This window comes from Nanorana parkeri, unplaced genomic scaffold (genome assembly GCF_000935625.1).
Source record: "Nanorana parkeri isolate BGI_ZX_2015 unplaced genomic scaffold, ASM93562v1 scaffold66, whole genome shotgun sequence".
Taxonomy (NCBI): domain Eukaryota; kingdom Metazoa; phylum Chordata; class Amphibia; order Anura; family Dicroglossidae; genus Nanorana; species Nanorana parkeri.
This window is the reverse complement of record NW_017306334.1, coordinates 602,936-624,153: the sequence shown is the minus strand read 5'-3', so window position 1 is coordinate 624,153 and position 21,218 is coordinate 602,936.

Here is a 21,218-nt window from a genome sequence, read left to right as displayed (position 1 = left end):
TGATTGTGAAAATTGAGAAAATGTACTGGTAAGGAATGGTCATCCAACTTTTTTGATGATATTCCTTTTATGTTCACCAAATCTAGTCCGGAGGGTTCTGGTAGTGCGTCCTACATATAATTTGCCACACAGACAAAGGATCCTTAAGTCATTTGGTTTACGAAAGATTACCTGAGAAGCCCGGGGGAGGGATATGGCAAGAAAGGGGTCTTCTTTTAGAATTTTCCAATGTTTTTTGAGGGTCTGACTAATTTGGAAGGCAGAATTGTTATATTGTGTACAAAAACTAGTTTGATAGTTTGAAGTGGTGGCCTTCTTTATTGTATTATTTTTGGGGGGAAGCTCTAGATGTTTCTCAAAAGCTTTATTAATGAGAATTGGACTGTACCCTCCATCTAGAGTCGTCCAAATTGCCCGTCGGGCAAATTTTTTTTCCATCTGGGGTGATGGCTACTTTTTGCGTGTAAACACGAGTTACCTGCAGAAGGCTTAAAATGCGTCTTAGAGACGATTTTTCCCCTATCATCCACACTTAGTTCTAAATCTAGGAAGACCAGAGATGTCCTATCAACCACGTGTGTAAATTACAATTGGAAGGGATTTTTTCTACAATATCCAACAAAGTCCAAAAGGCTACTCTCAGTACCTTCCCAAATAATGATGATGTCATCTATATAACGGGCGAATAAAATTAGATGCTCACCAAAAGGGTTATTGGCCCAAATGTACTGTTGTTCCCACCACCCCATAAACAGGTTGGCGTAGCTAGGGGCAAATCTAGCTCCCATAGCTGTACCCTTCAATTGGACATAGTATTCATCCAAGAAGGTGAAATAATTATGAGTGAGTGTGTACTCAATGGCTTTCAGAATAAAGCCTGCTTGGGAAGAATTAATAGTGCCTGATTTGGTCAAGTAATATTGTACTGCCTCCAATCCCAACTGATGTTCTATAGACGTGTATAATGAAGCCACATCTAGGGAAGCCCAGAGATAATCATCCTTCCAAGAGTAGTTTTCTAGAATCTCTAACATGTGACTAGAGTCTCTTACAAAAGAAGGTATTTCACTGACCAATGGTTGCAAGAAAAAATCTATATAACTGGCTAGGTTGTAGGTGAGACTGTCCATGCCCGCTATGATGGGTCTTCCAGGGGGCTGTGTGTGATTCTTATGAATTTTCGGGATATGATAGAAATAGGGGACACAAGGGTGACTGGCGGACAAGAATTGGAATTCGGGCTTGGATAACACTCCCAACTCTTTCGCTTCCTTCAATAAAACATTAAGTTCCTCCTTGTAGTCTCCAGTAGGATCCTTTCTTAGTTTAACATATGTGGAGTGGTCAGAAAGCAATATGTGTGAATCGCTAACATAATCCTTACGATCCTGGATCACCAGGCCTCCCCCCTTGTCAGCTTGTTTAATCACTAGATCTTTATTTTTACTAAGGACTTGTACCGCATCAAATTATTTTGGATTCAAGTTGTATACCTTTTTTCCTCTCACAGAACAGATCTTTTTAAATTCTATAAGGACCAATTGGTAAAAAGTGGTGATGAGGTCACCTTTGGAACTGTGAGGGTAGAAATTGGACTTGGGCTTAAAGTGTGTATGAAGAATATCGGGGTCACAACAATTGAGTGATTCTAGGTTGAACTCCTCACCATCCCAGAGCTCCCCTAAAAAAAGTAAATTATCGTCATTAGAGTCTTCAGCATTAATGGTAACCTCAGGGATGCTGGTGACTTGTGAATGGGGATTTTTGGCGTCTTTAATAAGAAAATGACGATGTAACGTCAATTTTCTGATGTATTTATGAAGATTAAAAAAAAGCAAAAATTCATTGGGTGCAGAGGAGGGTGCAAAGTTTAACCCTTTTTGAAGGATGGCAATTTCATTTTCTTGCAATAGATGACTCGAGAGGTTAACAATCTTAACCGTATTGTTAGCACTATTGGTTGCTGCAGCTAAAACACTGTTTTTCCTTTTTTGTTGGACCTGGAGTCCTGCTCTGCATCCTCTCCTGTGTCTGGTGTTCTTTTGATTTTTGCTTTTAGAGTCCTGAGGTCCAACAAAAAATCGTGGTGAGTATGAATGGCCTTTCCCCCTTCCAACAGGTTGTTGGAAGGTGGGCCATTATGTTTAAGTTTGGTCCCAACTCTCTCCCATTCAGCTGAACTATCTCGTTGTTCTAATTCTATAGGAGAGGTGTTTCTCTGAATGGACAGGATGTGATCTTCATCTACAATGTTGTGTGTTGAAGGACAAGATTGATCTCGGGGTCTATGTTCCCCATTGGACCCCGTTTTAGAACTCTGGGACTGCGGGCTGTGGACCTCAGAAATGGTATTACGATTACATTGATTGGAATAAACAGTTCCCTCCTTGGAGCGACTGTGTGCCCTGTAACCTTTAGTGGCTTGCCCCTCTGTTTGGGTTCTATAATCGTGGGCAAAATTATTTCTTGAATGTTTATGACCATTAGGCCTGTGGGAAATAAAGGTCCTAGAGGGGTTATTTTCGAATGAAGGAGACCGAATGGCCTCAGAGAACCGAACGGAGCGGCCTCTTTGAAATGTACGTCCCCGCTGGCCAAATTTGTTCCGAAATGTGGCCTGGTTGGGGGGAGAAAAAATTATTGTCATGTGACCGTAAAGCCTCTCTATGGCCCTTCTTCATAGCGGAGGCATGTCACTTTAAAAAAGTAAATTGTGCTTTCTTTTGTCACACACAGCAGGATACTATCTTCCCGGCTGTGTGTGCTGTGCTCCATCGGTTTCTATGTGGCATGCATTAGGGGCTGTAAGTGAGCTTTGCTCCAAGTGACCATCTTTATAATAGAGATTAATGGTATGTGGCAAGTATTAGTGAGTTTTCACTGGTGCTACACAGAAAGTAGAATGCTCAATGGAGAAGGTGCTTCCCTGCTGTATGTGCTGCGTTCTAAGCAGCTGGCATTGCGTTCTAGAAATATCAAGATTAGCATTAGCATGGCGTCCACTATCTCAAAAGAGGAAACAGGTATACGTAAACTGACCAAGTCAACACGGATCTGCTTCCGTGCTAGGAGTGGTCAGAGTGACAATGTTAGGGGAACTGGCAGGATCACCAGGTACGTGGGGAAAATGGAATCAGTAAAAAAGGAACAGACAAGACTTACTTTACATAAAATGTAATCACAAGTACATACATGAGGAAAAAAAACGGGGGGGGTATTATATACTTTGATAAAAAGGTGTTCTTATAATGCCATTTTAATGGGTAATACAAACAATCTGGTCAGGTAAGATAAGTTACTAGTAGAGGTGCACCGAAATGAAATTTTTAAAACCGAAACAAAACTGAAAATAAATCCTATCCTTTTGACATTTTTTAAAATATTTTTTTTTTTTATATTTGATATACTTTTTGATTTTCTTATATTTTATTTTTATTTATTTATGTTTATTAAAAATATATTTTTACTTTACTGTTGGGTGCTTCTAACCAGACCCTGATATTTCCCTTTTTAAAATAGATTGAGGGCACAGAGCCCTCAATCTCTTATTCTGCAGCCCCTGTTATAAATGAACAGGAATCCTCTGTACTGGGTGTTCCTGTTCATACATAACTTGTGGAGATAGTATGTTTACTATGCTATTTACCATACCATCGCTGGGTGCTTGTACCCGCTCTCCTTCATGACTCACTGTCACAGGAGGCTGAGCGGGCAGTGCAAATAGGAGAGCTCAATCTCCTGTTACAGCTGACTCCTCCCCCGCACCACTGCCCTGGCCTCCTGTGACAGCTGGCAACTCTCTCCGCCCCCACACCGTTCTCCTGATCTGTCACAGGAGGCTGAGCGGTGCATGGGAGGAGAGTGATGTGAGCAGCCGGCGTATCAGAAGAGGCTGGGCTCTCCTCCCGCACCGCCCCACTGGCCTGGCCTCCGCTGACAGCTGTCTCCACCCCCCACACCACTCTCCTAATCTGTCACAGGAGGCTGAGCGGGGCGGTGCGGAAGAAGATCTCAGCCTCCTGTGACAGAACTCACAGCTGTCACCGCCCACACACCACTCTCCTGATCTGTCACAGGAGGCTAAGCTAGGCGGTGCCGGAGGAGAGCCCGTCCTGTTCTGACACGCTGACTGCTCACATCGTTCTCCTCCTCTGCACCGCTGGGCCTCCTGTGGCATTTTCTCTCCTCCCTGCTGGATGCGGCACCGTGTCAGAGGAGGCACAGAGCAGCGCCCAACGGGGAGCAGAGAAACAAGGCATGCCCGCAATTTCGGCTGAAAGATGGCACTTTCGGCATTTTGCCAAAAGTGCAATTTTCGGCCGATATGTTTTGGCCGAAAATTAGTAATAAGTGTAATAAGTGTTCATTTTTTGGACTGCTATTAATGGATAACCCTGTTAAGATAAAATCATCAGTAAAGCTATTGATTTTTGTGTGAAATGACTAGATGAGCTCACATTCCACTTTATATTTGCTGTTCCTGACTGGTGTTTGGAGTTGTGGCACCTCAATAAATGAATGTTAAACAGAACTTTAAGAGGCCTGTGTTTCCAGGATCAAAAAGCAGATAATTATATAGTTATGTATATGGATTATTTATCAGTGAATATTATAGCTTGCCTAGAGCTTTCTTTTAAATATGAAAAACAGTTATTGCTGCTGGCAGATCAGTAAAGTTATGAAATAGGAGAATCGTGGAAACATAAATATAAGAGAAGTAGCTTAAAATATGTAAACCCAGTCTAAAATGAAGGTCTAAAATGGCACTAAATGCTAATATCAATTTTTAAATCTGTCTTTAAAATAGTATTTAGTGATCCTGCCATGAAGGTCCTTGTGCAGGTACTTTCTGTTAGAGGATGACAAAGCTCTGTCCCTGTCTCCTAGTTGCTTTTCTGTGTTTTCATTCTATCATGTGTTCCCCAAATGAAGTCTACAAGCACTTGTACTGACCCACATTGCATAAGCACATTCTATACCTTTCAACTTTCTGAGATGAGACAGAGGAACACTTGCCAGCACAATGTTTTTAGGCAATGAACACACACCTTTCTTAATATACAAAACAAAATTATATAGGACTTTCTGAGATGAGAAAAAACACCTAGCTTAAAAGAAATTACACCATTTGTAGTAACATAGAAAACATTGAAATACCCATGAAACACCCATAAAAACAGATCATGACTTTTAGCAGAGGATTATCAAAGTCTTGAGGAGTAAGACTAAATAGCTGCATCTACATATACAAAACCCATATGGTGTCAAACACTAGATGTTGAAGAGTGATTCCACCAATGTTCATAAATTGTTTCACCTTCAACGCGTTTCGCGACACTGCTTCATCAGTAAGGTGAGTAAGGTAATATGTAAGTGCTGTATTCCACTCCAAGCACTAAAAGAATAATCCTCTAGTAAAACTCAATAGGAAATGCTGCCAACCCAACAGAAAACGCTCAGGCACAGAGAAAAGATAGAAACCATGAGAAGCACACCTCCAATCTCTTAATAAGGTAGGAAATAGGTGTTTTTAGAAAACTGACTAGTTCCCCATATAACTTCATTGTGTGACACTGGTATAGATGTAATTCATTGTCCACAGCGCACGTCAGAATTGGAAAATGGAAATGGAAACACCCATACCATGGCCCCAGTTACTAGTACCACTAAGAATTTATATACCAAAAATTGGTTAAACCCAGAATTGTGTTTTTTTTTTCACCATTACTTTTCCTTTATATTGGCTTTTTGAAATAGCAAATAAGATACTTAAGAGATGTGATACAGGTTTTAGTGCAGAATAACAATTAGAGTAGATGAATATTACCTTTTCATAGATAACTGTACATCAGAACAAAACAAGGGACAACTGGGAAGGAAAGAGGGATAAAAGGATTTGGTTCCAAAGGAAGGACAGTTGGGAGGTATGCCACCATCAGGAAACCCACTCTAAGAAATAATGTGCAACAGTTGTTGGACTGCATGTAGAGCATGTAGTGAATGAAAAAGGCTTCAGGAGATTTAAAGCAGACCTTTACCCCCTTTCACTAGAAATATCCTCAGCATGCAGCTCTGCATGCTGATATGAAATCATCTTACATTCATTAGTTAAATAAACATATTTTTCTTTTACTTACAATTACTGTTTTTCCACTTCCTGGTCCTCTTGGGCATTAGTGATGTAATGTGCCCAAGTGTTGCATCCTGGGAAGGCTACATCAGCAGTGGGAAATCTCATCTGTAACCTCACTAGCATTTTCAGTTCCAGGAAGTAATGGGAGATGGATTTGTCTGTCCTTAGTAAAAATTACCACTGTGAGAAGAATGGGGAGGAAAAGAAAAATAAGGTATGCAAAGAACAAGCAGCCTGCAATTAAATATAACTATCAGTTTCTAATGGTGTCTTTGTTGTCATTTCAAAGATATGGGTAAAATTCATCTTTTAAGAGATGGCAATTGTATATATTACACATTGTTTAAGGAAACCTGAATTTCATTTGATGCATTTCATTCAAAATTTCATTTTTTGTTAAAACAAATTTATTGATGAGATGCATAGTGCATTTATTATGAAATGCAAAATAAAAGGAACACGTATACAGCCCAGATGTTGTAATAGAGTAAATGAAATGTGAACATTGTGCTCTTATAATAGGACTCACATAGTGTTATACTGTATATACCAGAGTGGATGCAGGCTGGTCAAACACATTAAGACTTTATTCAGCAAGTAATGGCCAAAATTCAATCCGTGTCTGGTTAGCTATATGATGCCAGATCATAAGTGCAAGAACAAATAAATGCTAAACGGAGCAACATATAGACTTCTAAAATAGACTCCCTTATAACATGTCAGAGTCTCATTTACAATGAGTCAGGATAATCCTGTATGGGAAATAATGCATGAGATGCAAACATATAATCAAAAGAGAAAGGGGGAGGGGCAGAATTTCATCAGGATTAAGGAAAAAGTGGGAGGAAATATGAACAATACGAGATCTTAATAATAGTGGCCTAGATGGTCCCTGGTGTTCAGAAAGATTAAACCTTAGCAAATTTATTGGGATGTGAAAATTGACCAATATTTTATAAGATAGAGTAGCGTTAACAAATGCAAGCCATTTGTGAAGAGCTGGGGAGGAGGTAGGCAACCAACAGTGTTATTGTTTTATGAACTGAGAATAGCAATTCTTTAATAGTAATAGTTGTATAGTGATTAGCAAAGTGTTCACTTGTTATGCCTAGTAGGCAGAGCTTTGGGTCAAGAGGGACTAACAGCCTATTATGCACACATTTAGAAATTTAAAGCCAAAATGTTTGTATGACTAGACATTCCCAGAATAGATGGGGGAACTTGGAGCCCAGGGATCCCTACTTATGGCAAAGGGAGGAGTTGGTGGGGGGAAACTTAGCTAGTCTCTTAGGAGTTAAATAGGCTCAGTGGAAAATATAAGTGTGTGTAAAACTTTCCTTGAGACAAGGGGAAACCTGCTTAAGGGTCTCTAGGGCTTCCTTCCAATCCTCTGCATTATGCAAGTGGACATCTGATTTCCAAGCATCAAAGGATTTAGACACTCTGTACTGAGCCTTAGGTAAGAGCAGGAAATGATAGATGTCTCAGATTGGATGTTTTATAGGGCCTTTACGTAGCAGAGCAATTAAGGTAAGAGTGAGTGAGCATAACTTTGTACAGCATGCATCAACTGAAAATATCAATCAACTTGAGGACATCCTAGGAGATAATTTGATATGAAAAACCAGGAGGTAGCAAAACTGCCAATGTCCAGCAACTGGCCCAAAAAAGGGAGACCTGCTCTTAACAAAAGCTCTGGATCAGGGATAGACAAGCGTTCGGCAAGTTAGGGATTGATAAAGGTATGTGGGTCTTTAGTGATAATTGTGTCTAAGTATTGGAATTTAGAGACCCAGCAAACTGGATAAACTATTAGTATGGGTGAGGTGAGCATAGGGTCTATGAAGAATATCATGGATTTGGAACAATTAATAGTAAGACCTCAGTAGTAGCCGAACTCCCCTATAACATCTTGGTCTGTGAATAAACGGTGAGCCCTTCAATTTGGTGGTGTGCACAGATTTGAGCAGCTAGTGGTTGTCATGAAGCCAGAGCTGGCCTACGGGGCCGGAATGCAGACAGGCACCTGCGCATGCGCATTGTCCTACACAGAGGACGGTTAAGGGAGGAGTTGGTGGGGGGAAACTTAGCTAGTCTCTTAGGAGTTAAATAGGCTCAGTGGAAAATATAAGTGTGTGTAAAACTTTCCTTGAGACAAGGGGAAACCTGCTTAAGGGTCTCTAGGGCTTCCTTCCAATCCTCTGCATTATGCAAGTGGACATCTGATTTCCAAGCATCAAAGGATTTAGACACTCTGTACTGAGCCTTAGGTAAGAGCAGGAAATGATAGATGTCTCAGATTGGATGTTTTATAGGGCCTTTACGTAGCAGAGCAATTAAGGTAAGAGTGAGTGAGCATAACTTTGTACAGCATGCATCAACTGAAAATATCAATCAACTTGAGGACATCCTAGGAGATAATTTGATATGAAAAACCAGGAGGTAGCAAAACTGCCAATGTCCAGCAACTGGCCCAAAAAAGGGAGACCTGCTCTTAACAAAAGCTCTGGATCAGGGATAGACAAGCGTTCGGCAAGTTAGGGATTGATAAAGGTATGTGGGTCTTTAGTGATAATTGTGTCTAAGTATTGGAATTTAGAGACCCAGCAAACTGGATAAACTATTAGTATGGGTGAGGTGAGCATAGGGTCTATGAAGAATATCATGGATTTGGAACAATTAATAGTAAGACCTCAGTAGTAGCCGAACTCCCCTATAACATCTTGGTCTGTGAATAAACGGTGAGCCCTTCAATTTGGTGGTGTGCACAGATTTGAGCAGCTAGTGGTTGTCATGAAGCCAGAGCTGGCCTACGGGGCCGGAATGCAGACAGGCACCTGCGCATGCGCATTGTCCTACACAGAGGACGGTGCGCGGCCGCATGCCTCTGTGCGAACGTGCACACGCCCGCGGGCCACGCCGTACGCTAGAACGTGCACACGCCCGTGCGCCACGCCGTACGCTAGAACGTGCACACGCCCGTGCACACACGCCACGCCGTACGCTAGAATGTGCATGCGCGCCACGCCGTATGCTCGAACGTGCACACGCCCGTTTCTAATGATGGCGCCAAAAGGGCTATTTAAGGCTGAGACACCCAGATCTCCGTGCTGACTGATCTTCAGCTACTACCGTGTTCCTGGATCCTGTTTACTCGTTGATATTGCTGTTACCAAACCTGGCCTGCTTGACCTTGCTCCTACTCTGTGTTCCTGACCTCGGCTCGTCTTTGACTTCTCTCCCGCCTGCTCCCTGGATACCACGCTGCCTGCTAGTTACCGACCCGGCCTGTCCCTGATTAAGTCCTGCCTTCTGATTTTGTACTTTGCTACCAGATTGTTGATGGCCTGGCTTGTGTTACCCTGCTTCTAGGATCATCTTAGCAACCTGCACCCTGCTCAGAAACCTCAGCTACCTGTACGCAGCTTCGACAGGAGTCGCAACCTACCGGCACTTGTGCCCCTCCTGGTCCTCACGCACCTGTGTCTACTATCCAGAGGTGTTTGGACTGGAGCATCCCAGGCTCCATTTAAGGTACTTGACAGTGGTTCAGTAGACAGGGCAATAAGGGGCAGCCCTGGTATGTACCTTGTGGAAGATGAAAAGCAGGGTATATCCAGCTGTTCGTACAAACTCTGGCTATATGGGAATTGTACAGTAACTTAACAATAGCAATAAAGTTAGCTCCAATATCAAACCTGCCAAGGACTGCATATAAATAAGAACACTTAACCGAATTAAAGTCTTCTGCGCTTCTTAAGAAATCAGAATTCTGCTACCTGCATTGGAATGAGGGTATTGCATATCCTTAATGCCCATCTAATATTGATACAAGTACATCTGCCTGCCATGAAACCTGTTTGATCTGGGTGCAAACGACAGTCTGTAACCCTATTGAGCCTATTGGCAAGTATTTTTGCCAGACTTGCCATAAAATCTGGGGTCATGGCAAGTTTAGGGAGTACAACAATCAGTGATTTGTAAAGACTGGGGGGCAATGTGCCTTGCTGGATCGCTAGCATGTACATTTTTATTAGGCTTGGCACCAGAATGGAGGAGTAACGCTTACAAAACTCTATGGGTAACCCATCAACTCCAGGAACTTTGAAGTTAGAAGTAGAAGTAAAGAGGCTATAAAGAGTCTGATTGCTTTGTGGATAGTCTGGGAAGAGTGATTTGAGAGAGGTAAGTATCTGCAAACGTTTGGATAGAGATGACCATAGAACCATATGAATTGCTATAGTAATCATGGAAGGCCTGTTTCACTTATTTGGGGGCTTTTGCCAGTTTCTCTATGGGGGTCAAACTGATGGCCATAGTGATGGTGGACGGTTTCCGTTATGTTTTATAGAGGGGAGCCAGTAATTGTCTTGTTTTCTCCCCCTGTTTATATATATTTTGTTTAGGGAAAAAGGCGGGCCTTTGACTTTTCTGCACAATGCAATATCTGATATTGTGAGCTTGATATTAGCCAAGATCTACGCCTCAGGCATAAATTGTGCTTTAAAGTCTGTACAGTATTAATAAATATCCCATGGGCATATGGCATAAAAGAATCCTAAGTTATCAGTACATCATCAATACCATTTAATTCAAAGTAGGCAGACTGTCCAGGGGTAAGACTTTAGAGACATGATAGAGAAGTGGCCTGAATGCAGCCTGGGCAGGAATGCACCCCCCTGAAGATGGGGGAGGAGAGAGTTAGATAAAAGCATAAGTCAATTCTGGATAGCATGGATTTAGTGCTGTAGTGGCAGGAGAATTGATGGGAGTGTGGGTAAAGCATCTCCACACATCCACCAAGCCCAGTGATTACATATTAGAGTAAAGGGTGTAGGCTTATCTATAGGGGATGGAGATAGACACAGGAAGCATACGGTCCCATACAAGGTGGCATACAATATTATTATACGAAAACTGGGTAGAAAATACGGCATCTGCTTGAAATACCTAAGCGTTAAAGGTGAGGGTATATATATAGCCAAGAATTACAGAGGATGATGCAGTGAATACAAACATATTTTAAGAGACACCAAATGGAAAAAGAGAGTGTGATTCACCAGTACAGCTACACACCCAAATAATTAAAAGAAAGAAGCGTGATATGTCCATACCACCAATTCTCTGTGAAGCTCCAGATCTTGCTTCAAGTAATATACTGCATTATGGCCACTAGATGAGCCATTGTCACATACCTTGGTATGAGCCTGAATTGATGAGGAAGGCCTCCCCTTGCAGCTCCCATCTGAGTACCAGTGGAGATGGAACAGGTGCGAGTGCCTGAAGCTGATGCTGTAGACGGCAGGGTGGATGGTGCAGAGATCTGGATGCTGGACATGGTAGAAGAAGCCGACCAATAAGTGAGGATGCCAGCAGTGAGTGGGTAGCACCAGGATAGGCAGAAGAAGCAGAATCTGGGACAGACCGGGTCGGTAACTTGCAGGCAGGTGAAGTACAAAGTCAAGAAGCAGGGAGATGTCAGAAGGCAGGCCGGGTTCAGCATCCAGAAGAATGGTCAGTAGTTAAAACCGGGGTCAGAAGGCAGACAGCAGGATGAGGAAACAAGCTGGGTCAAACACAGATTCAGGAGCAGAGTCAGATAATAGCATGGAAACAGCTGAAGATCACTCAGCAAAGGGCAAGTGTAACTAGCATCCTTAAATCTCCCATTTGGCGCCACTGGTAGGTATGTGCGTGTGCACGTCAGCGCGTGCACGCCATGACTTGAGGATGCGCAAATTGCTACATTCATGCACATATGCGTGTGCAATGTTGGTACATAATGCTTTTTTTGCACATATTTATGCGCAACGGCTCGTTCATCAATACGCGCAGAAGCTGCACTATGAACAGCTCCATCTAGTGGCCATGAAGCAGTATTACATAACATTACACTCAACGTGAACAAAAGAGAGATTGGCTCTGCAAATTGTTTATAAAGAAAACCCCTTAAAATTCACCTCAAGCTAACCTACACTAACCCATCCTCCCTGGCCTCCTGAAATATTCTACATTAAAAACCTTAGTAGGACAACTGTGCCTCTTATTTAATACATCCCTATTCAAGTCTGAATTTGATATTGTTATTGTTTGAAGTATGATAATACACTATTATTGCCACCGTTGTCCCTGAATTTACATGGTTGGTTAGTAATATAAGACATTGAAATCATATGCTTATTATCTTTATATTATTTGTGCTTATTATCTTTCATTCTATGGCTTACCCTGTTTACCCCAATGCTTGTCAGATTAAAACAGTGTGAATGATGTCTGTTTGAAAAGAAAAATATGGTAAGAGCTCTATTTAGTAATACATTGTAACTCAATGCCATTTTGTTTGGTAAAACACTGTGTATTAAACAATTGTCATGTTTTTTTTTACCATAAAATACTGTTTCCACCTTTTTACATCCTTACATCCTGCATCTCAGTGCTGCTAATCCTTTCCAGCCTTTTTCAAACCACTTTCTATCTACATGCACTTCACAATCAGCTGCATATCATTGCTCTGGACCTTCCTGATAGTGACAATGGTGAGTCATGCCTGCACAATGCATCAGCATGGCTGGTGGAAGTCTCCATCAGGGGCATATGTAGCCAGATGACAATGTAGGAGCACAACTGGCAGACAGTTGTCACAGAAGGTGTCTGAACAAGGACATTTAGGGCAGGATCACCAGGTATCATTTTAATAAAACTCGCATGATAAAAAAGAAGTTACATTTAAATAATAAGGCTTTTATTTATTTGTTGGGTTTTGATCTTCTTTGAATATACCAATCAACATGTAACATTACATTGATATAATCTGTAAAGAAAACTAGCATTGAGGAAAATGCATAGGCTGCTTTTGCTGACATATTTCTTAAAATGGAACAAGTAAAGATGAGTCGCTGAATTCAAATTATTAGAAGATTGATCAGATAGTGATAAAGCACAATGGCTCTAGTAAGGCCACCCTCGATAAAACAAAGATGTCCTTCCAACAACAGGCCAAGATTTGAAGATTCACATGTATAAAATCTATTGAGAGCTCCAAACAGCCTGAGAGCCCAAAAACCTTTGATAATAGTATTGATTTACCCACGACAACAGAAAACAGCCAACGTGTTTCAGAGGGTCAAAGACCTCCCCTTTCTTTCTTTAGGGCTAAAAAAACAGATGTGAACACATATCACACACATTCTCCTATTGGCGCGTTTAAAGTTGGAGTGTATCAACTTCCCCCTCAAAGTCATACCATGCCCTTAATGTCAGGTAGGAATTGTAAGGAGGAACTCCACCCCTAAAAATGGGGGCAAAAAAAACGTGGGGTCTCCCTGAAATTCCCAACCAGACGCTTGATCCCAGCACAAGCCTAGCAGGGCAGGAAAGGGGGGCGATTGAGCGCCCCTGCCCCCCCACCCCCCATACCAGGCTATATGCCCGTAGCACTGGGAGAGTTCTTTTCCAAGGTCGCCCCTGGAAAAGCACCTTGTCTCCGTGCCAATAGGGCCTCTTCCCCACAAGCCCTGGGACTACAGTCTCAATACAAATTAGTAAACTAATAATGTGAGATTGTAGTCTATCACAGGAGCAAGCTTGGAGCGGCGGATACTTTACAACACACACAGGGACCATGGGGAACAAAATACACCCTCCAGAAGGAAGGACATTGTCAGCACCAATTCAGAGTTGATTTCAGTATCTACAGCTTAGTGATACACAAATAAGATACATTTTTGTTAATAGTTAAGGTACCTGAATGCATTCTAGGATTTAACTCCTGAGTTTAGTATCACTTTATGGTGTAGCTCCTTAGACAATGGTAGCACTGGGGGGAAGCATCGTAAGAGTTCCAATGCAACATTGTTTTCCAATTAAACAATATAACATTGTACCCACAATGTAGTACAACATTATTTATGCATTAAAAAAATTAACACAGGTAATTGACTCTGTTCACTTACCTGGTATTAAATGATATATATTGTATGTTAGACATGGTTTATTAATGACCTGTTTTATGTATTCAGTTTAATTGTTATACTGACATGTTTGGACTTTCTTCTATTCTGTGCTTTTGTATAATTTAGTATCATTTGCCATTGGCCTGATGTACAAACAAGCAAACAGACCACTAGAGGGCGTGCATTAGCTTTTACAGAAAATACATTAAGGCACAGAGCACTGGATCTCAGCACAGTGTTGATCTTTTATAAATTCCATTACTCAACATCCACTGGAGAAGGAAATCCACAAAATGTACAATCTTATTGTCTGGTATAAGGATTGCAGGCTAAAGCATTTTCTTTACACTACATAGATAATTTCCAATATATCGGACATTTGCTTTTTCCTCTTCAAATTCAGTTGTGCTTGTAATTCTAATCAGAAACTCAAAGAAAACAATGGCTTTTAATAACTTTTCTATAAAATGACTGCTAGGGTTACAATCTGATTGAACACCCTACTAAATTAAATTGAGTCAAAGATGGACATCACTTGCTATCAAATATAAGAAAAGAAGAGAGCAAAGACTATCATGTATGTGACTAGCACATACTGTGAATGCACTGATCAAGTAAAAAGTTTTTCAGCTCATCAAATCAGCGTTTCATGCAAACCCGTCTAAATGTGAAAGCGGGATAACAAATGTTGTCAAAATACAAAAAGCATGCATATTCTCTCTTGAATGTTGGTGTACTTTGTGTATTTTTTTCCAGATCTGTGCAGTAATCCAGTGTGAAACTTTGCCTCTGTGCTGGAGCTTCCTGCAATAAAGACCGGTCACTGCAGCTCTCTCTCCTTTTGCAGGATGACCGGTCTTGTATCCGCTCCCTCCTGTAATTTCCTGCAGGCGGCCTGTAGTATGTGGGTCCTCCCCCAGCTCTTCGTCCTGCACTGGTTATGAACAGCACAGCGATGATCTCACTGCTACTTTTTTATGAAAATAACTGGGTTTGCAAAGGCATTTGGTGTACAAAAAGTGGGTTTATTATCCTGTGTGGCTATTAAGGAATCATTTTAAAGAAAAGCGTCTGTGCCCAGAGTTCAGTTTTAGGAATACTTCAGATCTTATGTAAGCCTACTGAGCTGCAACCTGATGATTGGCTACAGTCATCATTTTTGGATGTTTTTCCATGTTGTTTATGCTCCTCAGTGTTGCCAGTTTGTTGCTTAGATCAAGAATCTGGGATTCCAAACAGACAACTCGCTCACATCTAGCACAATCTATCTCTCTCACACTTGCTCAATTGGAGAGACCAATCACCATTTATTTCTATTCTAATATGGCTCAGCAATGGTAGTCACCTTGTACTCTTCTAGTAAAGAAGTAATACGTTGTCAGGTTACATTAGGTACCATTAGCCCAATTGATGTCCGGGTAATTGAAGTCGCCCATCACGACTACATTGCCCTCCCTCCCAGCTATTTCTATTTGGGAGTGTAGATTTGCTTCCCCCTCCTCCCCTATATTCGGAGGCTTATAGCAAATACACACAATAAGTTTACGGCTAGGGTCCGCCATATCGAGCTCTAGCCATAAGATCTCCACATCTTCTCCACTGTTTGACGTGATATCGTCCCTTATATGCATATTTAGATAGTTTTTAACGTAAATGCAAACCCCCCTCCCCCTTCTCCCACATCTGTCCCTCCTGAATAGGTTATACCCCTCTATATTAGTAGCCCAATCATGTGTGCCGTCTAGCCAGGTCTCCGATATACCCACTATATCGAAGTCCTCTTCGAGTATCATAATTTCAAGCTCTTCCATCACCCTTAGATTGTATGCAATCCTTAAAACAGAGCTAAAGCCAAAACATTTTTAGATTTGGATAGAGTGGAGAGGGGATTAGAACACCTGCCAGGTTTTTATTGCTCTGTGTCCGTGTTAGGAAGGTTCCACCTCTCTATTTGTCCTGATGACCATTACCACCAAGTGTCAAACTAAAAGAAAATCTAACATTTTGTATTGCCACCAGAACAGCAATAAATAAGAAATCTTTCAATGGGGACACTAGTTCCGGTGATCCTGCTGGCCACCAGGAATTTCTCTTTGGAGGGATTTCCTCTCACTTCTGTTGTAGCTGTTAGATAGAAAGTGAAGGGAACTTTCCTCAATGGGATACAGATGACAACGGTTATAATTCTCCCCCAAAATGGCTTAAGTTCCACTTTACAATATACTTATCTTATTTGCTCCATTTTGGTCTGTAAAATATACTATGAAAATCATTTTATTCTATGTATATGATTAGTGCAAAACATACCTGTTGATCCTGTCTTTGAGTTACAACACTACTCCTCCATGCATACAGTATTGTCGTTCTAGGACATGAAGTGGGCTAATTCCAGAATCACCAGGTAACAATTGATATAAATCTCCCCAACAAGATACTAATCACAAAAAGTCCCTTCTCTGTCCAAACTTGAAAAGAAAATATTTTAGCTGTAGATATATTTTCATTTGTGCCATTCAATGTGTTCAGATAACTGCACTGTGTCTGGCAGTAAAAATCCTCTGTGGAATGTTGTCACTAGCTCTATTTTTAATGTCTATCAGGATCTGTAAAGTGTTTGTACAAATCATGTGGACAAGGGACTTCCAAGGCTGATTCATTAGGCCTTGTTTACACCAAATGCAGAGCAGATCTGCATGGGTTTCTGCACACGCAGTGCAGTGGGTTGTGCCGCGTTTTTTGCCGCGTTTTTGATGCGTTGCAGGCCGTTTTTGGTTTAAAAAGAAACAAAACCTTTTAGTTTAAAATGGGTTTTCAGTGCGTTCCAGGGCGTTTGCATGCGTTTTTGATGCAATTGCATGCGTTTCCAGAGCAGGTAAAATAGGGCCTGCTGCAGTTTTTTTACCTGCTCTGGAACTGAACGCTGCGATGTGAACTGGAGCTAAAAATACCATTGGAATACATTGGGCGCTGTTTTGCTCTGGTCTGTAACTGCTCTGCTCTGCTCCTGGAATGCGCTTGGTGTGAACAAGGCCTAAGGGTTCGCTTGCACAAGCGATTTTAGATTATGCACATTTATAAAAGTATAATTAAAGTCTCATTTTGTTTTGTATATATATACTGCTAGCAAGCAGCAGATATATGCAAAAACATAAAACAAAAACTTGCAGTACAAATCACGGTATCAAGGGATAGCAGGGGAGTGCCTTGCCGTGCTGTGCCTTTGTATTTTTGGAGACAAACACAGCTTACTAGCACACACAAGGGTGGCTCCATGGGACCCTGCAAGGGAAAGTAGCCACCCTAATACAGAATATCAGTGCTCAGGAGACCAGCTGATTCTACAGGAAACTAAAACGTTTAAACATCAAGAAGCAGCATCAATTGTAAGTGATTACATCAGCATTTGAAATATTTAATCAAAGGAGAACTTTGAGGCGAGTGAAAATCACTCAGCCTCATAGTTCTAGCCGACCTGTGAGAATGAAACTGTCACAGGTAGGCTCAATAAATTGGGAAGTGAGCGAACACATACCGTCGCTCGCTCACTTCTCGATCATCTCCCTGCATGACTGTCACTCATGGCTCCCTGCAGGGATTCCCCCCGCGAAGGCAGTGCACCACCGCTCCGCTCTGCAAAACAAATGACAAACACACTCATCAATTCGTCACCAGCTTTACAGCAAGGTGCACAGGGAATGGGCTTTAAACAGTAAAACAGCAAAAAGTTTCCCAGCACACTCACAAGCCAGCATGTAAAAAAACTTGTCTCACCACTAAGGTTAAAAACAGAGGTTTGGATACACGTCTTCTGCAGAAAATGTGAAAGCCGCACAGCCGCGCCAAGGCACCTCTCATAGTGCGGTCCTAACTCTAAACTATCAGAGTCTCCATCTTGAAGCACATGGAGCAGAAAATAAAATTGGGTGTTTTACCGCTTCGCGTGCAGTGTGTCACAGCCTTTATACCGGCTTTTCGATATAGTAAGCAAGATAATTACACTTTCAGTAGTTAAATAGTAACTTTCATAGATATCTATACATCAGACCAAAAAGGACAGTTATGGAGAAAGAAGGGACAGATGGATTTGGTTCCAAAAGGGTTTTTTTTACCTTTTGATCCTGCCACTAACACACTTTTTGTCCTAGGGTGACAATGCTCACTAATTGTACTGTATCTATGGAGGAGCACCTTAGCCCTGTCCTAAGGTTCTCACCTTAGGACAGGGCTACAGAAGATTTCTCCTCTCCTCTTTTCACTAACATGGTGGGAGGTGTTTTTCAGTCCTACCATACTTCCCCCATTGTTTGAGATACGACTGCAGAACACACAGGACACATTGAAGTCCTGGATTTCTGGCAGGATTAAAGGTATATTTTTCGGCTTATCAAACAGATATAACAAAACAATATCAATGGTACATGACTGATGGATTCTTCAATTACATCCCTCTGTTAAAACCCCAATGAACACACAGACTGCACAACAAAATATTACACACTAATGTGCATGCAGTAATGGACCAGAAAGGTCTGAAGGGGGCTATAATATATTACTATGGCAAACACTGTAGCACACCTTGACATCATATGGATGGTGTGTTATGTGCTTGAACAGTTCTCTCTGCAAAAAATCAGTGGTGAGAATTTAAAACGGAAGCTTTGTAAATTGAGACATCAATCTGCAAAAACATAACATCCAATGAAAGTGCAAAGGTGTCATTCAGACTTGTGGCCCTGAAATGAAAGCTTTGTTTTTTGAAGGCACATGGAAGAGTAAAACGATTTACCTTTGTGATAAACAATTAGCCAGCTTATGGTCCAGTTGCATGAATAGTCAATATAATGATCAGAATCTTTTCTTGTCTGAGGAATGTGCTCATGCTACGTTGCTAAAACATCAATTTTGTTAATCCTTTTGCTTAACCCTCACAAAGTCCTGTTTTTACATTCATAAGCTAGCATTCTAAGTACTTGTTCATATAAAGTGGAACAGAGTAGAGCAAACATGCAGCTGTTGCCCATTGCATCCTTTTCTTAATTCTACTTTTCACAAACCAGCTCCTCCATGTTTCTCTAAGTAAAATTTACTCCATGTGCAAGATCTTCGCAAATGTAAAGTGACCCTCACTTTAGTTTTAGGGTGTAGAGTAGGACCAGGCAACCTCGGCACTCCAACTGTGGTGAAACTAAAAATGCCTGTGACACTCATGGCTGTGCCTGTTAGAGTCTGTGATGCCTCAAGGGATTTTGTTTCACCACAGCTGGAGTGCTAAAGTTGAGTACCGCTGGCACGGAGGAATGGATTGGGTTCATTAGATCCTAAGACTGAACTACCAGGGCCGGCCTTAGGCCTTTAGCCGCCCTGTGCGAGAAAGCACTACAGCGCCCCTCAGTAACCACACACCTCAGCAACCATACCCCTCAGTGGCCACACCCATTTTTCCAATATCCGCACCATTTAAAGCCTCCCATTTTGTTAAGCCCGAAAGAAACATATTAAAAAGTATGGTAAAAAATAAAACTTTTATTCACAGCTATTAAACTTATAAGCACAATATAAGTATTCTTATTACATAAAACAACAGAGGGCAAACAAGTGATAAACAATAAATGTCAAACTAAAATAGAGTCTATAAAAATAAAGTGTCAGGTTGTCATGCCGACCTTTTCTTCAAGTAAGTGTATCTAGAAAAGTAAAAATTAAAAACAGAACACAAAACCCAGACTACATGTAAAATGAATGAATTACTATTTGCCCGAATATACAGAAAATGTATTCAGGCACATAATAATTTGCTTGAGAATGTGGGGCGGCAATGTTGGCCACCGTCACGTTCTGCGAATGCGTGCCACCATCGTAGAGGCGGGGAGCATGATGTCACATGATGCCATGCATGCGTGGCGTCAGGTAACGTCACACACCAATATAGGCGCCGCCATCTTGGTGTATACCTAGATATACACCAAGATGGCGGCGCCCAACACATGCTGTGTTACATGATGTCATGCACCCTGCCTCGAGAACACGCCAGTGCCTGAATCCAAAATAACATAAACATTTGTTTTGTTTGATGAAACGAATGAAAAAGTTTTGAGTTTTCGTTCATTTCGACTTAAATTAATTTTTTGTCGTTGCACATGTCTAATAATACGTATGTGTATGTGGGGGGGGGGGGGGAATTTTCCTTTTTTGTAAAAAATTGCTCTCTCTTCCCCGCTCAGCCATCCTGAAAGCTGCGGCTTCTCTCCTCCTCACCGCTGGCCATCCGACATGACAGCGCTCCCTCTTGCGCCCACCCGCAGGCTTCAGCAGACAGTTTCTCCTCAGAACCGAGGACAGCGCTGAAGTGGGAGGGGGGGGGAGGGCTGAGGATGGAGCGCTGTCATGTCGAATGGCCAGCGGTGAGGAGGAGAGAAGCCGCCCCGAGGACGAGCTGTGTCGGCCGTCTGGCGCCCTTGTTGCCCTGCTGACCACCTCTTATTATTCATCATACGTAGAAAAAAACAGCAATTTTTATTAATGACACCCTATTTATTGCTGTAAACTGCTGTTGGAACCTTTTCAGGGCTTGTTAGGGTGACCGACCATCCACAACATCATCCTTATAAGCAATGCTCCTCATATTAACATTTTTTGAGATGATTAGTTGAGGATTGAACCATGTCTCCCTTTCATAGTAAAAGACAGTGAATGCTACATTCCCTTTAAGACATTTTTAAAATGCAACTTTCTTTTAATTGGTCTAGTTTGTATTAAATAACATTCAAGTGGAAGTAAAGTTTTAAAAATAAAATTGCTAATCGGCAGGTTTTCTATTACAGAGGAGGCTCTGAAATTCTCTTCTGCCATAAAATCTTCTAGCTGCCATTCAGAATTTGTTTTATCTGTACACTGAGCCACACATGTGCAGATCACTTCATAGACCCGGCCTACTGAGAACAAGTAACTCCTGTGTGTCTGCGCAGGAGTTACGTCATTGGGGCCCAGCCAGTATATTGTATCAAATATAAAGATTAGTAGTTTTATAGACCAGTCATTATGTATTCCCCTTTCTAATCTATACCCAGGGCCATCCCTATAATGAGGCAGACTGAGGCGGGTTGCCTCAGGCTTCATTTCATTGGGGGGCAGCC